The following is a 26,543-nucleotide window of genomic DNA, read 5'->3' as shown; positions in this document are numbered from 1 at the left end:
CATTTGGCTGCATTATGGGATGGGGATTCCCCTTCCTGTCTTACTCTGTACATGCATTTTTCCACACAGACTCTATTATAGCAGTAGTGGCTTCATTTCACGTTCTTGCCTCAGTATCTGTCTGGCCGGGCACAGCTTTCTACATCAAATTATACCAATTTTGCAGAGAAAGAAAGACGTCGACCCTGTTTAACCTGGTGAATGGCGTCTGAGGCTTTTGCAGTAAATTGGACATAACAGTAAATGTGGTATGAGGAAACACTTCAATAAACAGAGCCCAGGATTGCTCAGCACTGGCTGGTCTTTATTTGATGTAGCTACTGAAGACTGGTGGGCAGGCCCTCCCCACGACGCTCCGTCAACACACAGAGCAGAATGACCACTAAAGAGACTCCGTTAAACACAAAGGTATCACCCGATACCCTGGTGGACAGTCTTGGATTTGCAGTTTGTTTTTCCGAAAAGGCCTGCCACTCTCTTATGCGTGAAAGAGCAGGCCTGTTCATTTATCACAGTACTTCAGATGCAATAAGCTAACAGAAGGCTGTTGCGCCCGTCCCGCCCGGGAGAGAGGTCCCCCTTCCCCTCGGAGCACCCAGCTGAAATGAATTTTAATCTCTGGCCCAGCTGCGCGCATCGACAAGGGCCGCTCGCAGGGCTTCTATAAATCTGCAGGCACAGCCTTGAATAATCAGTGGGATGCTCTCATATGCAGGCCATGCAGTCACATGGACAGACAATCTTTGCCTTATTTTTGTTGTCTTTTTTCTCAGTGAGTTGTGTCAACGGTTCGCCTCGCTACCAAGACGTGACAAGAAGTGACTTGATCGAGGTAAATGCCGGGTGCCAACTCTCAACCTCATTTTTCAGATGGATAATAATATATGTCTCACCCTTTGCCCTGCGGACACACACACGCACACACACAAACCGAACCCTGGTCTTACCCCCAGAGCAGAAATCAATCTCAGATTTCTTTAGCTAATCCACGACGACTCTTCACAAATCCTGACACTAATAAGGTATTCAGCTGGAGGCAGGTGAGACCGGGGGCTGTAGTGAGGACATGGGGGGGGGCAAGAAAAAAAAAAGAAAAGAAAAACCTGCATCCTCTGTCCTGGCAGTGTTCCAGTGCAATTATGTGACTCGTGTATGGACAAAGTAGAGTGCAGGCCAGAAGCAGCTGAAAGACGGAGAGAGTGAGAGAGTGTCAGTGAGAAAGAGGGAGTGAGGAGGAGGAGGAGAGAGGAGGGGGGGAGAAAAAAAAATCGATCCCATCTGTGGTATGATGGTTAATTAAAGCAGCTCTTGAGCGTCCAGAGATGAGTGGTTTGGCCCAGTTCCTGAAGGGACAGCACTGATTATGGATGGTTTCTTAGCAATGAGAGGGGAGGCCAGGGCCTGGCTGCTGTGATGCTTGAGTCTGGGGCACAACACACACACACACACACACACACACACCACACACACACACACATATACACACACCACACACACACACACATATACACACACATACACACACACACACACCACACACACACACATACACACGCACACCACACACGCACACATACACACACACCACACACGTACACCACACACGCACACACACACACACACACACACCACACCACACACGCACACACACACACACCACACACGCACACACACACACACACCAAACACACACACACATACACACCGCACACACACACACACACACACCACACACGTACACCACACACGCACACACACACACATACACACACACACACACACACACACATACACACACACACACACCAAACACACACACACACACCGCACACACATACACACACATACCACACGCACACACATACATCACACACACACACACACATCACGCACACAAACACACAGACACATGTGTGCACGCACTAAGCATCTCCCCCATTTCAGTGGCCCTAGGGTCACAGAGTGCCCTTCTCATTTACGAAGATCCCGCGCTCATAATTGAGCAGCCAGTCCACATAGCCGACACACAGGGATACGGTCCCTTTTATCAGCTGGTATCAAAGAGCAGTTATGCATCCGTTCCTCATTGGTGGGCAGGGTCACGTGTCCAGCCTTCATTCCGCAATGACACAACAGGACAGCCTTTGGCATCTCCTGGACAAATACAGAAATCAGGAATGGATATGGAAAATATTAGGCAAAGGTGATTAACAGTAATTTTGTGATGTAGTGTAGGGAGAACTTGTCTTCTAATGCTTTTGGTCACTTAAAATGGATCATTTTTAAATGGTTAACCACGTAGTGCAAATCCAGAGTTAGGGAACAATACAAACCTTCATCTTTATCTGATCTCAGCCCTGGTGACATTCCAGGTTGACTCTGCCCCCTAATGGCCAGACTGGGTATCAGTAGCTGGAGATGATTTTTTTCCACGTGAGAATCCTCTTGAACATACAAAAACGGTGATAAATAGATCCATTTTATTTACCTCATTTTGTCTATGTATTATGATACAGCGAAAAGGAGGCAAGTAGCTGACCTGCCGGCAGGTTATAACCATCTTACTAATTCTGTGACGGCTGGTAGCTATAAAAATGCTACAATACCACCAACGTGTAGCAGCATTGTTCAGAGGAGCAGAGGTTACCAGCATCCAATTGTATTTAAGAGCAGAGTTTAAAATATGGAAATTCCACAGCTGCGGAGAAGTGTTATTATAACCTGCCAGTTATATGCCATTGTGAGAGTATGAATTATGTATATTGATATGATTTGATAGGTGGAAAGGAGTGAACCCTTGATTGAAAACCCACATGGGTGTTCGTCTGTGATGTCTTTTTCCCGCTCCAGAATCGGAGGTCAATCCCTTTGCTAATAAGTGTGGGCCGAAGGCTTTGGGAATAAATGAGAAAATGATACGTTCCCATAGAAATCAGTCTCCGGTGTTCAGGACCTATTTAATGCACAGCTCCTTCCCCAGTAGGTGTGACTGTATTACGGTTGGAGGCACAATATGGGAAACGACCTACAGCAGCCATTTCATTAGGTAAGCACATGTAGCACTAGGTAGGGCAGACTTTGACTTCTGCTTCATTGGTTGATGAGTTATGTATTCAGCGAAGCCCTTCTTCACACTGCTGTTGTATTGAGCTGTTATTTTTGCATTTTGTCCTTCCTGTCAGTTTGAATGAGTCTCGTCATTCTCCTCTGATGTCTCTCATTAACAAGGTGTCTTCAGCTGTGGAAATGCCATTGACTGGATGTCTTCTATTCTTCACCCCATTCTTTGTGAAGCTCTACACACCGCGGGACATGAGAAACGTGGGAGAGTGACTCTTTCTGAGGTACTGCAGTGAAGTTGTATGGCAATCATGCCACATTCAAAACCTATTGGATTGGTGTCTTTAGCTGTATTCATGCTTAATCAAATAGCTGTTTCATGATTAATTGAACTGTACGTGAACCACTTGACCCTGTCTGTGTGCTGGAAACATTCAGTTGTAGTCTCGTGATTCTCTGGTTAGCGGAGCATGGTGTTTGTCTTAACAAGCAAGTGTACCTTATAAACTGGCCACTGAGTGCATATTAAATCCCAATATTGTAAATCATTTTTAAATACCGTCATCCATCCATCCATCCATCCATCCACCATCTTCCAACAACTTATCCGAGTCAGGTTCACAAGAAATGCTATTATTCCTGACTAATACTAATAATAATATATTTAAGACCTAAAATAGATCTGACTTTAAGACACAAGTTGCTTTCATGATTTGTTCCCATAACATACTCTTAGTCAGGTGACATATTAATAACACCGAAATAATTTGCTCCAATTCTCAACTCCCAGCTCTCACATTCCTCAAGTCACTTTAACCCACATCTGTCACAGAAGTTAATGTTGGGGCTGTTACAGGATGGTCAATATCCCTTAAATCAGCTTTTTAACAGCAATCTAGGTAATCAACATAATAAATAATTTGTTTAAATTAAAAAATGAGTAATGCACTACATTAACTGCACCTTCATAATGCATTCATTATGCATTCTTAGAACATTCATTATGCATTCTTAGAACATTCATTATGCATTCTTAGAACATTCATTGCACCCCCATAATACATTCATTATGCATTCATAGAACATTCATTAGCAACATATTAGTATACCTTAACATCCTAATATACTTTAACAGCTTTAATATACACTAATAACAAGCACTATATGATAATACGATTATAATGCTTGTTATTACCAAATAATGCTTGTTATCAATGTATACTTACATGCTGCTTTTCAATGTTCCAGTAATGCATTACAAATGTGAAGTGTTACCAAATTAAGTAATATCCCTAGTAATATATACACAATACTATATAGATGTTTTATGATCATCAGAATCTCATTACCATCAATTGTTAATACAATATAGGAGTTATTACATGATATATTTTAATAGAACTGTAACATTTTAGTTGACATCTGTTACACAGTACAAATATAGAGACATTGCATGCAGTTCTGTGCAAGACACTACTAAAGCATTACTGTATCTTCTTATTCTTTCTCTCGCATTAATACACTTGCTCTTGTTTTCCCACTGGGGAGATCAGGTCCTCAGGGCTGGATGGGGGAGTGAAGATGCAGCAGTAAATGTTGAAAGTTCCTGGCATTTCAGCAAGTTCCTTTGGACCATCCTTGCCTGAATGTCACCTGTCTGCCATTTCGGTGCCCCCCCCCCCTCCCACCCCACACCCCCAATCCGCACGCTTGTTGGTTGCTACGACAACACTCCTCAAGAATCTGAAGAGTGCATGTCTCTCTGCTGGCTATACCCAATGTACAACATTCATGACAACATTCATATGCAATTACTATAACATCTATATCTAACAAACATATTTATATAAGAGTTAATTATTCAATATCATTAGACAATTACATTAGTCATATATGTGAGGTAGCCTTTGTAGATAACATTACATCAGGACAGCTAACAGACAGTAATCCATTTCAATGACCAGGGTTTATGATGATGTCATATTTGCCAAGAAGTTGTACAGAGTAAGCAACATGTATTTGTATGGCCTTTGGTGGTTTCTTTGCGTAGGACCCACTTTAATTGCCAGCCCTGCTAAAATTCAGCAAACCACATAAAACAGCACACAAAAGTGGAACAAATACTTATTTCAATAACTTATTGTTGTTGAAAAACCCTGGTTTTTAACAACTGTTTAGCACACTGAGACAGAAGCTCTGAATGCATGCTAAAACGGTCCACTTAAATGAAAATTCAGGCAGGCAGAAACACCTTTCCCCAACAAAACATTCACAAAGAGAGCATCAACATTTATGGAATATAGTCGCTCAGAAATTAAACACCTGCATTTGCTTTTAAGCAAACTTTCTTAAATTTCTCAGTGACAATTTGGCAAAACTTTCCTCCCCTCCTCTCAGCCCAAATTAGTCTAGAACTGTTCAATAGCTCAATATCACACATAAAAAGATTTTGAATCCCTCAGTACAATGACCATCAATAATCTCATCGTCATATGTCTTTTCTATGCTGTCACAATACCCTTTCTTTCCAAGCAATAAACCTTTTTCCACAAAAGCCCAGAGACACAGAACATTCTTGTCCTGAATGGAGGAAGATTACATAGATTGCAAAATTGTTTGTTCCGCTCTCCACGCAAACACAAACTGCAATACACCTGGATTTTTCTTCATACCTCTGATTACCAAGCAGGTTAAGGGGCAATGTGTGGATCCGATTCTGCTGACAACTCCACCCCCCCCAAACAGAAACAACAGGCAGAGTGAGTAGGCTTCCCCCTGTCACAGCCTCTGCTGGGTGAGTAAATACAACCTAATAGCCACTGATTAATTCTTCATTGCTCTTATTGCGGAAGTAAAGAGAGCTGTAATGACCTGCATCTTTACTCTATTTTTGATTATAAATTAAAAGGGCCCTGAATGGAATAATGTTGGTCGGCAGCCTCCTGATTGCCGTATTTGATTAGAAAATGTCAGTCGGCTTGTTTTTTTCCTTTCTTAGTCCATACAAAGAGCCGCTCGGGGAGCCTTGATGAACACAATGGAGGCCCTGTTAGGTGGCCGGCCGCCCCAGCAAACCCTCACTAATCAGCCGCATTCTTCCTCTGTTGCTTTTTCTCTCCGGCGCCTTTTCACGCTGCCCCAGCCTCTGCACAGGTAGGGCAAAACAGCAACCAGCCAAATGGCGAGCAATTAAAACTCATTCAGGCTAACAGGTCAGCAGGGGGCAGCGGTGTGCTGCCCTTTTTCTCGACCCGAGGCCCCCGAGCATGACCGCGGAGTGGCTGTCGGTGGACCCAGAGGCTACAAGCTGACCTCGCCTCGCGTCCGCTGCCTTCTGTCGCCCCACTGGAAGCCCGGTCAAGGGAAAATCACACTTTTTTTTTATTTTTATGTCATGTCTGCTTCAGGGAAGCCCACCTCACTCACAGGTCTATCGCAGGGCTCTCTAAGCCCCAAAATTCATCCTTATGGATTCCCTCTTTTTTTAATGGACATACAGTCGTAACATTAATGCCTGATTGCTCAGAAATACCTAGGGGAGCACATTTTTCCAAGGAGAGACGGAGAGCAATAGAAACTGGAGAAAGGACATAAATGTGCAATATAAAGAACAAAGAAAATAAAGGTCAGCTCAAAGAAATCATTATTTATTTAGAGAGGGAGAAGGAGCTATAGGTCCCACACATCTCATCTGTTCGCTTTTTTATTCTTTTTTCTTTTTTACTGTTTCCACCGTCTTTGTAAGCCTGGGGTGTCCGGGTGGGGGAGGGACATCCCTACCAGCAAAAAGGCCTCTCTGCCAGCTAAGGCGAGAGGTAACGTCCTCCATCAGGTGGATGGATAAAATAAGGGAAGAAGGCCTGGACAGTGTCTGGAAGGCGTGTTAATAACCAATGGAGATTGACGCCTTCCTTCATAAGCATGCCCTGAGCTATGACCTTGATCCCTCTCTCTCAATTTTTTTTAATTAAAGGCCAGTTGATGGAGATATGATGAAGAATTATCATGGTAGTTTCTTGGCTTTACCTGGGGACACATGGAGGTGTTGCTGATAAGATTAGGGCTTTCCATAAAACGCTGCTTTTCCTAAAGCTCCCTGTACATCTCCTTCTCTCCGCTCACCATATTTCCTACCTAGTCTTGTCAAGTCAAAATCAAAATCAAAGCAAATGTTATCGTCATTGTGCACATGTGCAGCGAAGTGAGGTTCTGTCCTCTCCAGAAACAAACACCATACATAGTAATGGCTATTTATTTTGCCAGTAGGTGTGTATTTGCTCAGACAAAAAGCACAGTAACATTAGAACATTTGCAAATAATCAGCAACACATTAAAGAGTAACAAAATATTCTCCTGTTCTCCAAAAAGCTACTGACATCTTGTTAGATGGCTAGATGAAGACCACTTCAGTTTCTAAATGTGTCCTCAGGGGCACCAGCATCTCAATTAATTAACAAACTTAATTAGTTAAATGACTTAATGAGGTATAGATTAGCCAAACGTGATATGTAAATGCATGGGTCTATTGAATGGTTGCTGGGGTGACTTTAGAAGAGGCTTTGAAATGGTACAGGTGTATAAGAGGAGGGCAGTTTGGTAGGGTGCAAAAGTTTCAATACTACAGGGTTCATACATCACTTCACCAAAGTAATCAAGGCTTGGGAGGACAAACATTACACATGTTTGAAGTGTCTTCTCTAGTTCTCCATCACTGGAAACAGAAGGCATGAGGAGGAGCCAGCGAAGGTGCTTCGGGTACCTATCTAGGATGCCTCCTGCACCCTGTCCAACCAGAAGAAGACCCCGGAGCAGACCCAGGACACAATGGAGTATAGTAATAATTACATGTTATGTAAAGGTACGGACCTGTCTCATAGATTATGGAAACTAGAACTACTGATGCTCTTTATGTGGGACCTGTAGACTAAAACTGGTATTGCAAAACATCTATATATGCATATGCATACAGCAACTTACAGTTCCTCAGTCATCATTATTATTATTATTATTATTATTATTATTATTATTATTGTTTTCTGCTGCCAGGGTGTTTGTGCCAGAACAAGTAAAAGCTGTGTGGAGGGACAGGGGGGTGTTGATAGAGACAGAAAGAAATAGACACATCACCTATAATTGCACAAAATGTCTTAGTTGTTCTTTTTTTTTAGAATCTTTGGGTGATCGTTTTGGGGGGGGGGCACAGCCGGTCATTTGGGCGATCCCCCCACCCCTGTGGCGCTGACACAGCCATTGGTGGCGCTATTAATTGATATCCTTTTGTATGCAAAAAAAAATAAGATAATTAATATAAACCAACGTCTGTGTTTTTTACAAGTTTAACCAAGTGAAGAACAATGCAGCTTTGAAAAGGAATTCTACAACGGCAGCCATAAACAAATCAACTGTGGCAAGGCGAGGTCTATAATCAAAGCAATCAGGCCTGTTTTCAAACGTGCCCAGTGCCAGATTCACACGCTAGGACCCTCTTTGTCTGTGGTTTAATTGCTTGTTTTTGCATTTTGGTAGAAGAGGGTGATGATGCCTTATCACCTATCCCCGGAGATAAAGGACTTCCCAATTACTTTGTTTAGATGCTAATGATTGCATTTAATTAGTGGTTGCTCTTAGCCCTCCTCACCCAGTTAAACGGATGAATATGCCATAATTTCAATTATTGGAATAATGAAAATTGCTTCGAAAGACGAGCCCAGTATCATCGACTTTCTGCTGTGACATAATGTCATTTTAATTTCCATAATAATTTTAATTGTCAGCAGTCCTGCTGTGCATTAATCATTTAATTGCATTGTCCTGGTCGCCCATATCCCTGATCCCCCAGCCGCTTCGCAAACAGGCAGAATCCTAATCAGAATTATTACGAGAGTTTTGATGCTGGTCACAAATGCGAAGCTTTCCTCGTGTGTGCTCTGAGTGGCGTTCTTGACCATTACAAAGGAAAGGACAAGAGAAGCAGAGATGAGCATGTGTGACTTTGAAAGCACAAAGGTGACCGTTGTACCTGGGTAGACATGGAGGAGCTGGTGAAAGGTGAAGAAGCTTTTATGATGCATTGTCTTACCTACAACCCCCTCAGTACCTTTCACTTCCTGCTTGTTTTCTCCTCGTTGACATTCTTCCAGAGTAGGCCAAAGGACAAAGGCTATAGCACATATTTTCCATAAATGCATCCATTCATCACTTCACTGAGGGCATTCCAAGGCTAGTACAACCTTGATTCAGGCCTTCTGCAAAGAAAACCATGAGAACATCTTGCAACTTACAAAAACATACCATAATAAAACTTTCTTTAAGAAGATAAAAATTTAACCATAATTAGTGATAATACTCTTTTACTTGAGCAATTCAGCATTTTATAATGGCTTGTTTTTTATTGGCAACCTTTGTGTCACAAATTGCAACAGAACCATAACAAGCAAAAGAGCTTCTTCCCTTCCATTCCAGGATATGTCAGGGTCAGAGGCACTTTTCCATTATATTCAGGGATTATTTCCTTTTTACTGTAGAATGTTTTGCACAACATTGTACAGTACATGAATTACCACATTTACAACATAAGCTTACTTTATATAGAAACCAACGATTAAGTGAGGGAAATATAAAGAACACAGCACAGATAGACAGTAGCAAACACTAGAAAATAAGCATAAAATAAAAACAATATTGAAAGAATGGAATAAGGGTCGTGCGGGGGAAGAGAACTCCACAGATGGGGAGAACACTGGTGCACTAAAGGCGCGGAGTTCAGATGGAGGAACAGTGAGGAACCCAGAGAGGGAAGATCGCAGAGGGTTGATAGGAGCGGAGAGTTAGGGGAGCAAGGTTTTCCTTTGCAACTGTGGAGCAGGGGGATGTTCTACAAAGCAAGATTTCTCATTTAGCTAGATTAACTTAAGCTAGAAGTCATAATTGTCTAGTAAGATTTTAGGTAAAGAGCATTCCTATTGGACAATTTTGACTTCTAGCTTAAGTTAACCCAGCTAACTGAGAAATCTTGCTTTGTGGGAACACCCCCCCCCCCACTCCAGATCTCAATGGAGATCCTAAATTCTATAGGAATTAATTGCAAGTTAGAGCGAAGATGAGAAATGGTGGTAGGTCTGAGTTAGGGACGTGGAGCTGGGCTGCTGAGGTCTGGCCAAGCTGCAGCTTTTGGATGAATCTGGAGCAGAGGACTGGAGATGAAGGTGTGGATGAGGGATTCGGCAGCTGGTGGAGGAGGCAGGAGCTCATGCTGTGTAGGTAGGATAAGGAAGCTTTCACAATAGACGAGATGCGAGCATCCAGTGAAAGAGATGTGAAATAAAATGTGTGTTAAAATGTCTGAATTTTTTGTTAACTTAGGGAACTGGCTAGTTAAGATACACTCATTTTATTCACTAGTGAATTTAAGCATTTGAAAATTTTTGCTCTATTTCCCTGAGCAAGTTAACTTTTTGGCCAGATTAATTAGCACCTCAGTAACTAATCACTTTACAATGGTCACTGTCATCACTTTATGGTCAACATCCAGGTCCAGGTTAGTCATTATAATGGAAAGACACATAAATCCAGCCTGGAAGGCTTATTGGAACCCAGAACTAGATAAGCAGCATAGATTATGGATGGATGGAGAGATTATGGCTACTGGGATATGTGACAAAGGAATTCTAGATAATGTTATCTGCACAAGAAACAATTTTTTATTAGCAATAAACATAAACATATATAGACACAGCTTATGAATGTGTTAAAGCCTGTTGCAGAAAACTGTATATATTTGTTAACTTGTTTCATGGTTTACAAACATGAGTCCAGGGTATAAAAGCCAGTAGACAGTAGTTATGAAACAGCTGGGAATTTTCCTGCTATTTCGATTTGAAAGGCTCCGGGCAGTTTGGGAGATCTTCTTAATCAAATAAAGATATGTGTTCTTTTTCTTTTTTGATGATATAGTAAATTCAAAAAGTAACATAACCTGCAACCAGTTTTACCATAGAAGCACAAAGATAGCAGTATAATGGCAGTAGAGAGAACTACACGTGAAGACTAACTGGGTCTTTGTAACCCCAGACAAATGCATAGGATTAATATCTTAATTTTCTCCATTCCACACAATCGCATCAGCATGGCACAAAGATTAAAAAAAAAAATCTCCCTTGTAGGAAGCCATCAGCTACAGAACTTACCAGCTTTACAGTTAAAAGAAGTGCCAGAAAATTCTGGTATTGACTCCCCAGCCGTTTAATTCACTGTCACTGTGAAAATTTAGCGTGACCTCATCACAATACCAGTATTAGTCCAGTATGTGGTTACTCTGAATGGGATCCAGACTTTGTCGCCAACCACCTGCTAATTGAAAGCACATTTTTGTCGGCCCTGTCAACGAAATAGAAAAGGAAGGCAGGTAGAATGGACCTTGGAAGCCGAAGCTGGCTTGTTCAATTCTCTGCAACCCCGTGAGAAAAGTACTTAACATGAATTGGTCTTGAAAAATAACCGAGCTTTATAAACGAGTAAAACTGCAATCTGCTCTGGATAAAAACGCACAGCTAAGCTGCAAAATAAAAGCAGTTAATGAACAGAATCCTGCCTCCTTAAATGTAACACATGTGGAGACCAACAGGGAAATGAAGGCGGTGCAGTTTTGATCTAAAAGGCAGGGGAAGGAGATGGCTGAGTGTTTACTGGCTGAAAGGTGTTTCAGCCTTGAATAAGGTGCTTAACATGAATTGCTCCAGCAAAAGAAAAAAAAAATAATCGGTTTGAAAGGTAACCTGTAAACTGCAGTTTAGGTGAGTGCCTGCTAATTAATTTGAATAATTAAAAGGAGAGTTGATGTCACAAAGGAAAGTGATAGTGCTTAAGGTAGGTGTGCAGGAAGTGTTACGAGTCTGAAGGGACAGGGGGGGGGGTGCCCTGCAGCATCCCTGTGGCCAGGCCTCCCTGGGAGGAGGACGCTTCATTACCTTCCATTACAGGGTCAAGGCAGGCCTCCTTGCTGCTCTTTTAGCAGGCCGGCACACCATACTGCCAACCGCAAAGGCCATTCAAAGTGGATTCGTTTCATTAGAACCTGAATTGGAATCAGGATTCACTTTATTGGACGGCTACACCTGCATGTACTATGAACTTGTCTTGGCAGTACTGCTGCAGAATTGGTGACAAAAATAATCCACTATTAATAATAAAGGTACATTTAAGTATGAAGAATAGTGCAAATCAGTACAAATTACACTCAGTAAATCGGTATTTACCAAATGTGTGATGTGTACAAGTCCAACAATTTCCTCTGGGATAATGAAAGTATTCTGCTTCTGATTCTAGATGTGCAAAAGTACTGCCTAGAGCCTGGTTCCCAAATACATATGAATAAATAATGCTATAGTGTAGATGTGCATTAATGCATTCATCTGCTTGTTTATTTTAACATGCACCTCTGTTAAGCTGGGAGTGAATTTATTCAACTGCATTTGTGCCCATCAAAAATAATTTGCCCATTGTCACCAGTAATAGACCACATTCACTGCCTTTCCTCAATTCCGTCACTGCTGGATTGCATGTATTGTTCACAGACAAGTTAGAAGAATGAAAACCTAAGCACAGAATAAATAGATATTTGCCTATAAAAGTTGTGTGTGGAGTTGTTTGGCTAGTACTCATCAAGAAAATTCAAGGGGGAAAAAACTTCCTGAATCTGTGCTTGTCTGCTGTGCAATTACTCCACCTACTGGGCCGATAGTGAAATGACAGCGCTGCGCGAGCGCCACTCGCATTTTCCTGCCCCAGATCTGTTTTAAAAGTGCGTTCCCTCCCATCGAGCGGGCGCCACTTGCGAGTGCAGCAATCCACGAGTCAGGAAATAATGAGAAACGCTTTGGAAGTGTAACTTCTCACCGAGCAGTTACCAGAAATCTCATCTCAAGGGCTGAGGCAAAAAATAAAATAAATCACACAATTTCTTGCATGTCATTTGGTTCATGACCCTGTGCATCTGAGCTGAATTGGAAGCACCCACTGCACGTATCCAGTGAGAGATGCAAACAGAAAAAGCAATGAACATTAAAGATAAAGCTACCCACTTGACAGGACATGCATGCTTACTCCCATCTGCCATGAGAAGGGAATTACTTTGTCTATCCAAAATGAAAGTGGAGTTTGAAATGAGGTAGAAGGCAAATGGACTGGGCTAAGAGAGCAGGCCTTTGATCCTGCCTGGGCCACAGCTGAGGTAGCACAAATAGGCGACGAAGATGAAGAGGATGGGTTTTTATAAACAGACCCATAGCTTTGTGACAATATACCAGTTTTTCCCTATCCACTCCTTGGGGACCCCAGACAGTACACGGGAGCTTGGAGGGAGCAAAAATGTGTGATGTCCAACAGGGAGCTCGGAGGGAGCAAAAACGCGGACTGGCTGTCGGTCCCTGAGGACCCGGTTGGCAAACACTGCAATATAGGCATCATTCGAATGCTGTGGAGGCTCACTGTGACCTCTGATTGGACAGGTCAAGCTGGAGGAAAATAGATACTCAGAAACAATGTCTAGAATATCTGGACATCTCTGTAATACTTCTCCAATGAAAATATTATTTAGTGTCTATTGTTTAATATGAATTCTGAGAGCTTCGAACAACAAGATTAAAAACACATAAGATGGATCTTCATGCCAAGACATTGTTCTCAGTTTGTAGTTATATCCTTTACAGAAACAGCCTATTTAACATTCAAGTTTGTTTATTGTCATTTTAGGGTTACATACACCAATGTACATGTACAGCAAGCTGTGTACATACATATTTCATATATACATATTGTCCATTGCTGTAATATTAAGCAGTTACTGTTGGATATGTGTATATTTCATTGGAACAGTTCTATTGTGTATACATAACTTTTATTATTAATTGTATTGTAATCACAATAAAATGTTATTATAAATATATTTGAAATAGTATTAGACTACATAAAAAATAAATATATTGGTTTAATCTTGTTGGTTTTAATTTATATTTTAATGATAAACATTTATGGTATATTTCCGAAACCAAAAGAATTGATTACATATAAGGATTTTGCCTAAATAATTCTCTTTATTTTCACTTCTATTTGGTGCCATTATCTAGCTGGTAGCGTAATTGTGATGTAGGCAATAAAACACATTATAGTCAGATATCACTGTTTTATATTTTACGAACAAAAAGTGTGCATGTATGTATATATATATATATGTACTGTAATATCTATATTATTTTTTCAAAGAAATTAATATGCATTGACTGACTATTTTTTCAAAAACTAACACTTGGCTTTTCGTAAACGTGCTTCTCCACTTCCTGTTCCATTCTGACCTTTAAATTCAGCTCAGGGACGCACCTCTACTGGTTATGACAGGCATGGGATTTTCACCAATCACCAGGAGTCAAAAACTTCCAATTCAAAGGATATTAAGTGCCAATTGATTATTTTTAGCATAGAATGAGTACAAACCTCTTGTCCTTGTGAGCCTTTAGCTAATTTGAGAAGTTTGCATCTTACGGCCTTTTTATTGAGACGACGTTGGTTCGTTTTCACAGTGTTGTGGATTTTCATTTCACTACTGTATGAGCAAGTCCAGCTTTATAACTACAACCCTCTAAATACCTCTTGTCAAGGCAACGCCTACCCAACTCCCGTGAAAAACAGTAAGGATCCCACCCTTACTACCCCCTCATCGTACATCCATCTACGACTTGACAGCAAGACCCATCTCAAGGTCCTAGACCACCACTGTTTGGTGACAGACTCTTTGACCATCCACTCCTGCCATAGAAACACTCTTTATGAGAAGACGCCCTTGGCGAAGGGTTCATAGTCTTAGACAGACACTTAAATCTTATTGTTGTTTTTGTCTACTCTCAAAAATGATGTACAGAACCATGCAGAAGTCTTAGGCGGTCAAAGAGAACGATGTTTAAATGGTCTTCATGTTGGTGTAAAACTATGATATTTTGTCTGTCAACGTCTCTCAAAGCCATTTCAAAACCGCCTCAATACCTGCAGTAAACATCTAACGTCTCCATGTAAAAACAACTTGATGAGGTTTGGCTATTAAATACTTACTCATAATACTCAAGCTAATTACATAAATACTCAAGTTAATTAATTAATTAGGTGAGATGGTGGTAAAATTCGACGAACACAGAATGACTGTGGTGCCCACGAGGAGAAATTAGCAACTGAAGCGGTGTCCTTCAAGTCACGCAACATATCAGTAACTTTTTTCAGAACAAAAGAAATTCTTGTTAGTTATTTCATTATTATTGATTTGCATATGTTTGGATGTTAAAATGTGTTCTTTTTCTGAGCAAGTTAAAATAGATAAGATGGAACATTATTGATCCCCATGGGGAGAAATTAGAAGCTGCTGAATAGAATAATCATATTCAGTATACACACATACTCCCTGCCACATGGTAATTAGCAATATGTGGGATGAGCTGAACCCCCGCAAAAGAGCTCATACACACGGAGCGTCTGAATAACAAACATTATATCCCGTCACAGAGAATGAGAACCTGCGTGAAGATGAGCGGCACCACAGTAATACAAATGCAAATGAGCATCAGAAACACGGATTGGTCGGTCAGCCCTTTTTACCATAATCCTTTGTGCAGAGCAGGACGGAGACCTAACCGAAACTCTCTGAGGCAGACAGCCGGGACAGCCAGACCTTAATGGGGGGGGGATAATAGGAAGCTACTCCCCAAGACACTAATCAATCTTTGTGCTCAGTTCTCACCCATCTCAGGCCCATGACGCCGGGAACTGCGGAGATGGTGCTGCTGTGTCCTTGCAGCTGGCTGATGTACGACGTACCCTCTACAAGCTCCCGACCCCCCCCCCCCCAACCACTCCCCCATTCCTCACTCCCCAAAAGGGGCCAAGGATGACAAGAGAATCAAGGGGAGGTTAAGGGGACCTATGACACACACACCCAGCGAAGACGCTGCCCGAAGGAATACATTAGCAAAGCATGAACTCGGGCACCCAAATGAAGAAGCACAGCCTTGTTAAAACATCCTCATATCTTGTTAAAAGCGGCGATTAAGATTAAGATTAAGATTAAGATTAAGATTAACATGGACTGATCCCAGGGGGACAATGTACAGTAGCACACAGACAAACATACATATAGTACCAAACAGATGAAGTACACATAGTACAAACATAGTAAACAGTGCAAAGAATTTTTTTAAAGTACACAGAACACAAAGAGGATATGCTGAGAAACAGAATACTGTAATATTACATACGTACGTACATACATACATACACACATACATACGTACACACATATATACATAAACAAGCATACATACACAAATAAGCATATAGATAAGCAGACAGACAGACAGACAGACAGATAGATAGATAGATAGATAGATAGATAGATAGATAGATAGATAAATTAGAGGATGGATTGCTTTTTACAAGCCCACAATAACAATAAGGAATGGTCCATGGAAAGATCCAGTGGGAGCCAATCTAAGAAATCAACCCCCCCCCTCCACCCCCCACTTACACCCTCTTTCATCCTTGTTTTCCCGCTCCATTAGTAAGTGATATAATTGGCCCTGAGCCCCGAGCCCCCAGCCCCCCTCTCTCGTACAGTAGTGCACTCTCCTAGTGGGGGGGGGGGGGGTGTGTGTCCCCCACTCCACACACAAAGGGCTGCTTTGCTGAGGCCCACCAGGGAGGCTACGTGGAGCCCATTACTCACAAAGGGAGAGGGCAGGGCGAACAGGGAGAAAGGCAACACAATAGCATGTAAATCCTCGCCGCCATTACCTTCCGCCAGATACTTGAAACTCCAAACATCGCCTATTAGCGAATCCCTAGTTAGATTCAGGAGGGAAAATGTATATGTTCATGTTTACATATTGGTCCAGTCAAATCACACTTGTCTTGTAATTTCAAAATATGGAAACATACAATGAAACAAAATAGCATTTGTTTGTATACAGCTTTACAATTAATAAATAGATAAATATGCTGTACAAATAGAACAACTTTCACCTAGTGCTGTGCAGTGGGTTTGACTATAAACAGCTTATGGTGGAAGAACAGTAGTTTGTCAAAAATAAAAATGAAAGTGTGTGAGGTATAGAGTACTGCGGTTCTTCCGTTTGTTATGTGCAATTGATGCTTAAAGTCACTGATGTCACAGCTGTTCCTACAGTTCTAACTGTGCAAGAAACCAGCCCAAAAAATGGAGGAAAAGATGGAAAATGACTGGAGAACTATGTGTGTCCCTGATTTCTCCCCCTGCTATTTCATATTCTCCATTGCCATGCCCCGCCCCCCTGGGCCGCCACACACATGCACGCAGACACGCCCACTTTGTCGCCTTTATGTCGCCCATTGTGGTGGTTTTGTCTTGGACATATGGCCGGCTTTAGGGGGGCAGGGCCCCCGCAGCTCAGGCTTTGTCTGGGGTCACCAGGGTCGCAGGGATTCTGTTCCTGGCTAATTCCTCCTTTTACTGTCTTCAGATCAGAGTCTATAATGATCCGGGAGGCACAGCATGGGGATTATCAGACAGCCATGAGGTGGGGGGGTGTGTGTGTGGGGGGGGGGGGGTGGCAATAAACCCAACCCATACACCCCGCCCCCCCCCCCCCCCAGTAGACAGTTACTTGTAATGAAACATCAATAATTTGCATTGCTAGTCCCACAGAATCGCTATACTTCCCAAGGCCAGCTACCACCACCCCCCTCCCCCCCATACAACCACCCTCCCTGAGCCCCCTGCCCGCCACCATCCCACTCACTTTCCACCTCATTTCCCTGTATGCAGTTTGGCCAAACACTATTAAGTGTGGAAAGAGCATTCACTGAGGAACCGCCATGTAATTACGTCTTTAGTGAAAGACTTCAGGGGACGTGCCCCCCGCCCCCCCCACTGTCCCGAGGCCTTGACAAGGCCTTCACATCCTAAGCTTTACACTTATGCAGATCTGGTATCCTCGATCTTAACTCTATGGCAGCCAGTGGCACAAACCAGTTGAGTACTCCGTGACTATGATTCTTTATACTCAATTGGTTGCTTCAAACGAAATCTTGATCTTAACTTCCTGCACCTGAACTATCCACCTCTGGCAGTCAATGTACACAGTTACTGGAGTAAGATTCAAGGAAGAAGATTCAAACTCAGACCCCTATCTACAAAGAAGCCTTACAGTAAGTTTTACTCTATGCCCATAAGCCACTTATTTCAGATCATTTTAATATAAACTTTCATTTATTTCAAAAGATAATATCATACAAAAATACATACATTTTTACCTCATAGCCGTCTTGACCCTGCTATTCACTATAAAATCTAAAAATATATCTTTCCAAGTAAGTAGCACATTTTGTGGGCACATTGATTACAATTTGGTTTGAGGAAAAAAACGTATAAAATCAGTTACCTTTCACTGTAAAAAGAAAATAGGGTCATATGCTATATGGGTAATTCTTGGGTTATTTCTGAAAGTGCTGGTGTTTAATGTGAGCAGGCATGTGATGAAGTGAGCACTATCGGCATAATCGTGCAGAGAAGGGCAGGTCGCCCATTAACTAGCTTCTTGGCCTCATAGCTTCAGTGTTGTGGATTCAAATAGTGTCCTAGTGCTGTCTCTGTGCACGTGACTTTGCTTGTGTTCCTGTCCTTAACTGGTACTTTTCTCTGGGTTCTTCTCTATGGTGAATGGACACACAGTTCAGATGAACAGGTCCTTAGAGTAAGAATGTGTATTTTTTAGGGGACCTTTGATGTACCAGAGTTTACCATGTATGCTCTCTATGCTCTGCGCAGTTTCACAACTACTTTCTTTGTACCAGGTCAGTTGTCCATCCTGAAAATCTCTTTGTTAGCTTGTATGGAAACATACTTGGCTAATAAAAAGGATTCTGATTCTGATTCTAGATTGGTGTACATACAGTGCTCACAGAAATTCTTACGACACTTGAGTAATTCTGTGAAAATGTCTCAAATTTATTGGTTTCATTACAAAAGTCCATTTACAAGTAATGTTTAACATATCTACACATATGTTCCACATAGACATTTTCTTATTATTTAGTGTTGTAATTTTGACTCACTCAGTGTTGTTTTGGTAGTAATTGAAATTATAGCCTTTGACTCCCAAAGGGATAAACACAAATGCTTGATGTTCTATGTTATTACAAAGGTGTTACTAGTTTAAATGCACCCAGTGAGGTTTTATTTTTTAACTCAGAACAGCTTTTTAAGAACTATAATTTGGGTTTCAATTTCCTACTACTTGAAATGAATGTTTTACCAATATGAAATCTAATACGATATATATGTTTCATAAGCAAATGATAAAGTAATGCCATTTGTTATAATATCAATAATTTTGAAAATTTTTTACTGAATTAAGCAGGCATCCCAAGACTTTCTGTGAGCACCGTATCCCCACTTTAGATGATACCCGCCATACTATAGTTGATTTGAGCTACTGAAACCAAAAAAAGTCTGGGAAATAATGCCAGCGATCGGTGTGCTGCCTCACAAAGACAAAACACAGTAACTATGCTCACAGTGAAACTGAGAAAAAGGGCCTTGGTTTTAGGGTGGATTTACTGTAATTTTAACACTCTGTTTTTAACACTCTGTTTTAACACTCCGGAGTCTATAGCAATAAGCACTTGTTCCATCATTCATCCCTCTGCTTCTCTGCCAATTGTCTTCCTACCTAATTTGACGAAATTCAAGTACACACAACAAAAGCCTGTTTAACATACGTGGTACAATTACACGGTTCCAGTGAACCAGAGGTCAGAGAAAGGTCATTCCACTGCTTTGTTTAATGTATATATATATTTTTTTGCATAACCCATGTAAAGCCCTCCAGGGCTGAAATGGGTATTTGTTATCTCAGTGAAAACATATAACAAAACAACACCACATCTAGCATCATGAGGAGACATCTGCCAATGTGTTGGTCTTTCCATTGCTAATAAGACAAGCTTGGAAAATAAAGAGTTTTATAGAGAGCGGGGGGGGGGCAGGGGGAAGGACTCAGTCTCCTCTCTTTCTCTACTGACAAAAAGTCTGCTGTCCTGAAGAGTGAAAGTCTCTTAAAGTGATGAAATATGATAATCATAGAATACATGTCACATTGCCAAGCTATTATTGCACCTCATGCATTGATTAGAGCAAAAAATTGATCCTTCTTGGCATGGTGATCTCAGTTTAATAAGCACAGGAATAACTATAGTTAAGCATAAGAACATTACAATATGTATGCATCTATCCACTTGAATTATGGATCCTTAAATAAGTCTTTATATTCAAGAATACAATTCATGCTCATGTAACTACTTTTAGACATTTTGTTTATGCAGCATCTACTAAAAGATGCAACAGTTCCACGCCCAAAACCACTTTTCCCCCATTTTACTATTTGTTTTCTGCTTTGTTTTCATATAATTCAATTATTGATATATTTTTGTTCATTTTTCTTTCTTCTTTTTATGAGTCTCACCATTGAAATTCATGCTCTCAAGGACCGGCGCTGTTGAATGGCGAGCAAAGAAAATAGGCAAACCTATTTATTCCCAGCTTTTGTTTCTCTGTTTTCTTCTTTCGGAGAGACCGTATTCCAGGAAAGATGACAGCTGTCTCCTGTCCATTAGCATTGCAAATGAGGAAGATGTTGAGAGTCCTCCCTGCAATACCTTGTCACAGAACTCCCCCATACAGAAATACACAGACACACACATTTCCTATTAACAGGCCTTGCTGGATTTCATCCTGAGACTCAATTAGCCCAGTGACCAAAGACCTGGCTTTGAGAGCAGAGGTCTCTAAGCAACAAAGGCTCGCTGGAAATCGAAATGGGCTTTACTCTATCGCTCCTCCTCTTACTGACAAAACTTCACCTCCTTTGTGTGTGACTGTCCCTAAAAACAGTGTGCATACTCCTCACGGATCCATCTGCAATAACTCACACACACATCCACATCCTTTTGTGAAAACATAAACACCATACTGTAAAACAGTGTGTTTGACAAACAACCCAATGCGTGTTTCTACTCAAGGGTAAATATAATTATCATTAATAGAAGTAAAGGAAAGAAAGATAAGTAATTGTTCCCAGTAACATCTCTAAGAACCATTGTCATGGTAACCAGGGAGTTCGAGCAAGTGGCGATTCTTTTCAAATCCCCCAGACTTGAAATGAAATAAGACAGATATTCAGAAACATCTTGAGAGGTAATAGGAAAGTATGTTTTTCAAAGGGGTAAAAAAAATACACAAATCTGTGTGCATAAAAAAATGAAAGATTATTTCCAGATATTATCATCACCATCCAAATTGTGTACCCATTTATGCTATTCAGTGTCATAGGGGGTACAGAGCCTACGGGCGCAAGGCAGAGAACAGCCCAGGATGGGGCGCCAACCCATCACAGGGCACAAGGCAGAGAACAACCCAGGATGGGGCACCAACCCATCACAGGGCACAAGGCAGAGAACAACCCAGGATGGGGCGCCAACCCATCGCAGGGCACAAGGCAGGGAACAGCCCAGGATGGGGCACCAACCCATCACAGGGCACAAGGCAGGGAACAACCCAGGATGGGGCGCCAAGCCATCACAGGGCACAAGGCAGGGAACAACCCAGGATGGGGCGCCAACCCATCACAGGGCACAAGGCAGGGAACAACCCAGGATGGGGCGCCAAGCCATCACAGGGCACAAGGCAGAGAACAACCCAGGATGGGGCACCAACCCATCGCAGGGCACAAGGCAGGGAACAGCCCAGGATGGGGCACTAACCCATCGCAGGGCACAAGGCAGGGAACAGCCCAGGATGGGGCACCAACCCATCGCAGGGCACAAGGCAGGGAACAGCCCAGGATGGGGCACCAACCCATCGCAGGGCACAAGGCAGGGAACAGCCCAGGATGGGGCGCCAACCCATCGCAGGGCACAAGGCAGGGAACAACCCAGGATGGGGCGCCAAGCCATCACAGGGCACAAGGCAGAGAACAACCCAGGATGGGGCGCCAACCCATCACAGGGCACAAGGCAGGGAACAGCCCAGGATGGGGCGCCAAGCCATCGCAGGGCACAATCACACACCATTCACAGCTACAGGCAATTTGGTTACTCCAATTAACCTCAGTATGTTTTTGGACTGTGGGGGGAAACCGGAGAACCCAGAGGAAACCCCGCAATGACATGGGGAGAACATGCAACCTGTACACGCATGGAACCTAGGTGGAGACTGGAACCCAGGTCCAAGAGGTGTGAGACTACAGAGCTAACCATTGCATCACCGTGCATCATCATCACCGCAACTGAAAATCATGCATAAGAAAGAAAGGAATTGGATTAAAATGATTCTTAAGTTGCATCTGAAAATTCTAAACTGCACAGAAAACAGCTGAAGAGCAAATTTCGAAAATTTCTAAAAATTGCATTTTTAGTTGTTTTTGAGATGAGACTACCAGTGACTTAAAGTCAGACCTCCTCATCAAACGTTAAAGTATCGGGAAACAAAACTCAGTCCTCAGCCAAGAAGGAACTTTTTAAAAATCTGAACAAGTCCACACAAATGTTCTTGACAACACAACCCATGGACTGAGTGAGTTTTGGAAACTTGCTCTTGGATTACAAACTTCAGACCAGAAGATGTGGGCTGTATAAGCACGAGTGACTTAAAGTCTGCTCTGTCCACGATGCTGTAAAATCGACCGGCAGCCAATAGCGACGGAGGTGTGATCCATGCGTTCAGCAACACACTGGGTCTTTACCAGAGCTCTGCAGTATCACACACAATATACCAGTTCAGCAGCCTCATCTGCTCATCCCAGCAAGGGGCTCAGAGGCCAAGAACATCTCTGTAAAAGGGAGACCGCCGACGGCCGGTGTCATACCCTCCAGAAGAATTCAGCACCCTAGAGAGGCCGCTCTGGTGCACCAATATCTTGCCGGCACACAATTTAATTTTCCCCTTTTATCGCAGCCGTTGTGAAGACGCCTCACTTGAAAGGCGCTGGTCCTTTCAGGCAGAAGAGTGGCGTGACACAGGGGTCCGGTCCCCCTCTTTCTTTTTTTTTGGAGGGTTGGAGTGGACAGGGGGGGGATTCTGGCCTTTCTCTTCCCCCCCCCCCCCCCCCGCCTTGCACCCTCCAGCGGTCTGTGGCGGCACCGCCGGCATTATGTGGCTCACAAAGCACAGGAAGCATGGAGGCGACCCCCCCGGCCTAGAGGTCGGGTCAATCATTCTGTCCTGTCTACCTCTACCGTCCTGATGATCTATGCCGGGGGGTTGATTCCCGACAGTGATGTCACAGCCACAACATCTGCAGATGGCACTGAAAAGCTACATTCCAAGTTACTTAACAGTTCAGGAAAAGCAGTAGAGAGGTACAAGTGACCAGGTATACCAGCCCAAAGCAGTAGAGAGGTACAAGTGACCAGGTATACCAGCCCAAAGCAGTAGAGAGGTACAAGTGACCAGGTATACCAGCCCAAAGCAGTAGAGAGGTACAAGTGACCAGGTATACCAGCCCAAAGCAGTAGAGAGGTACAAGTGACCAGGTATACCAGCCCAAAGCAGTAGAGAGGTACAAGTGACCAGGTATACCAGCCCAAAGCAGTAGAGAGGTACAAGTGACCAGGTATACCAGCCAAAAGCAGTAGAGAGGTACAAGTGACCAGGTATACCAGCCCAAAGCAGTAGAGAGGTACAAGTGACCAGGTATACCAGCCCAAAGCAGTAGAGAGGTACAAGTGACCAGGTATACCAGCCCAAAGCAGTAGAGAGGTACAAGTGACCAGGTATACCAGCCCAAAGCAGTAGAGAGGTACAAGTGACCAGGTATACCAGCCCAAAGCAGAAGAGAGGTACAAGTGACCAGGTATACCAGCCCTGTGCTGAGCACCACATCCGTGCAAATGTCCTGGAGAGCTGCTCCTTCGCTGCCCTGGCTCTCCTCTGGTGGCCCTAGCTGTGAGGAGGGTTTCTTCGGTTTCCCTTGTGCAGAAGTCTAAATGCCGTCCCCCCCACTGTTTTTGTAGAACTTGACTCCACTCTTACGCCCAAATAAAGTTCCTGACTGCAAACGCTGTGGTTCTGTTCAGTGAGACGCGTATCTTATTCAAGAAAAGGAGAGCTTACATAAAGTACACAGCACACCGTGGCTCTGTAGTCCATTATATGTGCATGGAGGCATAACTGTGAATGTTTTTGCACATTAAATATTGTACATGCATGAAAATGAGTGAAAATACTAACCCCAAAGTTTAGTTTGCCTTGTGGTTGTGATGCAATGGCAGCATTCCCATGCTTCGCCGGTCCACCGTCTCTCAGGAGAAATATTCCTCTTCATTTGACCCTTGGGGTTTCAAGGGGTGGGAGGGGGTATCCACAGTTACCATGGAGACCACACTGTGGAAATGAATTGAAACATGGTCGGGTCGAGCTGGCTCTGATCAGCACAATGGCTGTGACATTAGGGCTGATTAGGACAAGTAATGGGATTAGGCAAGGGACACCTGGGAGGGGGTGAGCAGGAACCACGCCGGGGGGGTGGGCTGGGGGGGGTTACTCTGCTTGTTTTATTGTTGACAGGAATAGAGCAGGTGTAATTTAACAGAGGCGTCTGTAAAATGGGAACCATTTAGCCTGTAGCACTGGAGGTCAGAAATTAAAACAGTGAAAAATGTCAGGTATGTCAATAATATGGTTAATCCATCCATCTATGTAAATTTAAATTAATTTATAATACCTGACTGAAAGCAATCATTTGAAAAAAATGTTGCAGCCAGCATCAGACGCTGCCTTGGGCTTCCCACTGTCCCAGTCAAAGCCGCCCAGATTCCAGCACTCAGCCTGGGCCGCCCAGTCAATTAATAAGACATTGTCTCCTCCCCCGGGAAGCCGGCTAGCAGGCCACCCAGAAGTGCTCCAGCGGCCTGGCTCTCCTCTGGTGGCCCTGAATGGTGTCGGCTGTCAGGATGGCCTGGGTCACGGGAGGGGTGTAGGAAACGTTGTCAGGCTGACGCAGCAGAGCTCAGAGCTCCTGTGGAACAGGGGAGATCACTACGACTGGCCCTCGCCAGCAAGCTCTGGCTGTAGGTAGGATAGGCGGTGACCTGGGGCCCTCCAATGACCTGCGTTACGGACAATGTCAAATGATCATCAATTTTCTTGGTAGGGCGGCCTACCAAAGTAAAGCTTTGTCTAGGGCCCCTTCCACCTAACCTTTTATCACTACTCTTCCCCCATCCCTAACAGCAAACACATTACCTCATGCACCCTGGGTGGCTCTCCAGCCTGTCACTCACTCATGTACCAATCAGCCCCTCAGAGACTGAAAGGCGCGGGTCCGTAGATCACAACCACTCTAATAAGTTTGAAGATGGCTAATAGCTATTATGGCGAATTTCACAAAAGAAAGCAACTGATAGATTGCACATCAACATTGCGACACCTCGCTTTTCTGTTTTCTTTGACTGCTGTGCTCAAACAGCAATCCAACCACCAAGTAGCACTAATTGACCTCAATCTCAAGCAGGCCAATTTAAGATACTCTGTCTGTAGTAGTAGGGCAGCACAGTGGCGCTGTGGTTAGTATGTCTGCAGTAATAGGGCAGTACAGTGGTCCAGTGGTTATCACGTCTGCAGTAGTAGTTAAGCACAGTGGTGCAGTGGTTAGAATGTCTGCAGTAATAGGGCAGTACAGTGGTGCAGTGGTTAGCATGTCTGCAGTAATAGGGCAGTACAGTGGTGCAGTGGTTAGCATGTCTGCAGTAATAGGGCAGTACAGTGGTGCAGTGGTTAGCATGTCTGCAGTAATAGAGCAGTACAGTGGTGCAGTGGTTAGCATGTCTGCAGTAATAGGGCAGTACAGTGGTGCAGTGGTTAGCGTGTCTGCAGTAATAGGGCAGTACAGTGGTGAAGGTTAGCATGTCTGCAGTAATAGGGCAGTACAGTGGTGCAGTGGTTCTCCTCCAGTGCTGCCATGGGGTTTCCTCTGTGTGCTCTGGTCTCCCCCCACAGTCCAGAAACAGCTAATGTTACCAAATTGTCTAAGTATGAACGGCGTGCCTGCCCCCTGTGGCGGGTTGGTCCCCCCCCCCCCCCCCGGGTTATTCCCTGCCTTACGTCCAATGCTTTCAGGATTGGCTCTGGACCCCCCCACCCCTACCAACCCTGAATAGGACCAGCAGGTACAGAAAATGGATGGATGTCTGCAGTAGTACATGTTGTCAGTGCAATAGACAAGACTAATGAGGATTCAAGTGAATTCATTGTTAACACTCATCTATCAGAGATAAAATGTGGTGAATCTAATGACTCAAATGAACATTGGACCAGAAGCAGGAATATCAGGTTAAAATAGTAAAATAGTTTTTGACAGATAATTAAAATCACTCAACAATAAAGAATAAAGCACAGAAATACCTGTAATTTGTGC

Source organism: Paramormyrops kingsleyae, chromosome 14 (genome assembly GCF_048594095.1).
Source record: "Paramormyrops kingsleyae isolate MSU_618 chromosome 14, PKINGS_0.4, whole genome shotgun sequence".
Taxonomy (NCBI): Eukaryota; Metazoa; Chordata; class Actinopteri; order Osteoglossiformes; family Mormyridae; genus Paramormyrops; species Paramormyrops kingsleyae.
This window is presented reverse-complemented; position numbering follows the sequence as displayed.